We start from the raw sequence: 3,837 nt of genomic DNA, 5'->3' as shown, positions 1-3,837 counted from the left end.
CAGAAAATCTACAACTGGATTTGTACTCTAGTTGGTGGAAATCTAGTCACTTAGGAAAAGCAAAAAACAACATGTGATTGCTCGCTCAAGTGCAGAAGCAGAGTACAGAGCAATGGCCTCAACTTCTTGTGAGTTAATCTGGTTAAAATATCTCCTAGCTGATCTAGGATTCTCTCAGTCTCATCCTATGTTACTATTTTGTGACAATCAAGCTGCAATGCACATTGCTTCAAATCCGGTCTTCCATGAGAGGACCAAACATATTGAAGTTGATTGTCACTATGTGCAAGAGCAAGTTCAAAGCAAGGTTATCTCCACAGTATATACTCGAAGCCAAGATCAACTTGCTGATGTTTTTACAAAGGCTCTGCCTTCTGTTCAATTCCATCAGTTATTATCCAAGCTTGGATCAGTCAATATCCTTGATCCAGCTTGAGGGGGAGTATTGAAATATATAGAAATATATAGTCAATAGAGAAAGTATGGTGTAGTGCTCATCACCCTACCTACTCTACAGTAAAGTATGGTGTAGCATGTTGACTGCACCATACCTTACACAGTAAGTCATCCACCTTACTGTGTAAGGAAGTCAGTAGTCATGACTCATGAGTATGGCTGGTATGGCTAGGTATGGCTAGGCTTGTATATATATACTTGGTTGTAACCTAAATGTTTTTAATACAAGAGTTTTCTTTTTCTCTTCATCTTTTTCTACAATCTTTCACTTCACGATAACAGTAGATTCTAAGTCCTGATTTTTGTTGATGTATCCCTTTCTCATGCGTTGCTGTGTCAATCTAGGCTGCTGATAGGATCTTTGCACAATATTGCTTGACATTTCAGATGGAGAAGAAACTTCTGAAATATTTTAGGAAATGGGCAAAATTTGCAGCAAAATTGATATACTATTGTTTTATAGATGTATTTCTTGTTCTAGACTTCTAGGCATGTTATATTCATTAAAACAGTGAATATCCATGGCCATATTGAATCATATGTGCACATCTAATGGCAATCTGATACATTGTTTTCCAGCAAAAACAAAAGGTGATAGCTGGTAATCAGATTGGTCAAATGCAGTGGGATATGCTCCCATGATGGCAAAACTTAACATAAAAGAGGTGGAAGAGAGTTGGTTGAAACTGTATAGGCAAAGCAATCTTTTATTCCTTGGTAGGCAAAGCATTAACAATATAACTTCTATCATTTGGCATACGATGGTGTGATCCACGTTTGGCACACTATATTCTTCTTTAGCATTGCTCTTGCTGCTATTTGGAACAGTACTTGTGCTAAAGAGTCCAAAGTAGTGAAAGAGTAAACAATCACTGATGGTGCTGTTTTGATCCTTTAATCTTGGACAGGTGCTGTCGGTTTCCTAAACAGTTCGTGGTCGGCCACTGTTTTCTTTTTCCTTGAACCTCTCTTAAATCTTTACATTTTCTAATTTCAATCCAATAAGCACACACATAATGAAAGATGTGACATGAAAAAGTGCCACAGAGTTAGCATATGAATGGTTATTAGTTTTGATGATAGTTGAGATAGAAGTTGTACATCCTCAAGTTCTATTAGATGAGCAGGTTATAAAGAAAAATTTCAGTGTTCAATTGCAGCAGCAGAAGCTATTATACATCATGAAGCGGTATTCTGTGCAGGCAAGCGCTTCTCAGGCAGGAAAGTCGGTCTGAAACAAGCCAGAGTGAAACATGACGATTGTGATTGGTTGCTCGTGTTCTCAGCTGAATGTTAAACTAGGCTGCTATTAAAAATGTTTAAAGACATTGATCCTTCCATTTTGATTGTATCTGGTGGTGAGTTTCTGGTCAAGAATGGTCAACCTGTCTATGCCAATTGAGGTTTCAACTTCATCTATGCATGCTTGGGACACTATTTCCAATCCAATCTCCTCCAAAATTGCTTGCTCTTGGATTTGATTGTACCTAATGTAGTATGGCATTTTGGTGTATGATCTAGGTTAAGTGACTTGTTTCCCTGACTTGTAGGGAGAACTATTCTCATGAATTATGTATCAGAAACTCTCTTGTAAAAGTCAGAAATTAATCGATCGAATAAAAAGATTAGTTGTACTCGAAAATCAATTTAGGAAGAGAATCTACATATATAGACCAACAATGTGTAAGGAAACTAATCTTCCATATCTCTCTGTATTACAGCTGTATATTCCCTTTCCTTTCTTGTAATCCTAAATCGTAGCAAATTCCTGACTTGTAGGAATTAGGAGAAATCTCCCTTTATAAAGATATGATTGAATATCAGTAATACACACAATTCCATTCTATCCTCTTTTCATGGTATCAGAGCAGAGTAAGATCCTAATCCATAGTTGTTCCCATCCTTCTCAATCACCATGTCTGACACCAATATTCCTGTCCCTCCACCGAAATCAAGCGGTGATGATGATATCCCTCCATCAAAACCAAACAGTTCCAGTTCATCTGCCGATCCCTTCAAGGCAGAACCTTCAAATCCTTATTTCATTCATCATTCGGATCATCCCGGATTGGTCCTCGTTTCCAAACTCCTAAATGGAGATAATTTTTCTGGTTGGAAAAGGGCTATGGTCAGAGCCTTAAACTCCAAAAACAAGCTCGGATTCGTCAATGGTTCCATCAAAATTCCCTCAGCAGAAACCGATCCTGAAGGCTATGCGGCTTGGTCACGATGTAACGATATGGTCCACTCCTGGATCGTCAATTCTTGTGATCCAGAAATTGCTGACAGTGTGAATTATTATCCTAATGCTCACGAGGTTTGGGAGGATCTACATGAGCGTTTCTCTCAATCAAATGCGACTCGTATCTTCGAAATACAACGAGATATTGCTTCTCTCAGGCAAGAACAACTCCCTGTTTCTACCTTCTATACAAAGTTGAAAATTTATGGGATGAATTGGCCGCATATTCAGATCCGATAAATGGAGGACAATCAGATCAACAAAAACTGATGCAATTTCTCATGGGTCTGAATGAGACTTACGGTGCAATTCGTGGGCAAATCCTTCTTATGAATCCTCTTCCAACAGTTCGTCAAGCTTATGCCGCTGTCTCTCAAGAAGAAAAGCAACGCCTCCTCAGCGCCTCACAACTCACAGCTGATTCTAGCTCCAGTGCAGCCATGGCGGTAAGAAACAGTAGCAGACCCAATCAAAACTTGGCTAGAGGAGGAAGATTTGAGCGATCTGACCGCTTTTTTTCTCACCAAAGTCTCCCAGAAAGCCATTCTTTTGCGTCACAAGAAGGACGTGGTCGAGGCAGAGGAAGAGGCAGGCCTCAGTGTGATTATTGTGGAGATATGGGCCACTGGGTCCAAACCTGTTATAAACTGATTGGTTATCCACCAGGCCATCCCAAAGCAAAACAGAATTCTGGTCCAAATTCAAACAGTTTTAGAGGTACTCCTTCGGCTAATCAAGTTTCTGAAGTCCCAAGCCAAGATGAGGAGGGCCCTTTGGTTACGTTGTCGGAAACCCAACTCAAGCAGTTTTTGTCCATTCTCAACCGTAAAAATGATGCTTCTGGTTCCAAAGCTAATGCGGTGACAAAACCAGGTTTGTCTAAAGTCGCTTCCCGCAATTGGATTATTGATAGCGGGGCGACTGATCATATTACTTCATCCCTTCAATTGCTACATGAGAATAAAAATTGCTCGTTACCACAAGTATTATTGCCTAGTGGAGAAAAAGTAAACATTGCTGCGACAGGATCTTTACCTCTAAATACCACTTATTATCTGCATGATGTGCTATCTGTGCCTCATTTTAAAGTTGATTTGCTGTCAGTCAGTCGCCTAACGAAAGGTCTGAATTGTTCAGTG

This window comes from Fragaria vesca, linkage group LG2 (assembly GCF_000184155.1).
Source record: "Fragaria vesca subsp. vesca linkage group LG2, FraVesHawaii_1.0, whole genome shotgun sequence".
Lineage (NCBI taxonomy): Eukaryota > Viridiplantae > Streptophyta > Magnoliopsida > Rosales > Rosaceae > Fragaria > Fragaria vesca.
The sequence above is the reverse complement of the archived record's forward strand: the minus strand, read 5'-3'. Positions refer to the sequence as shown.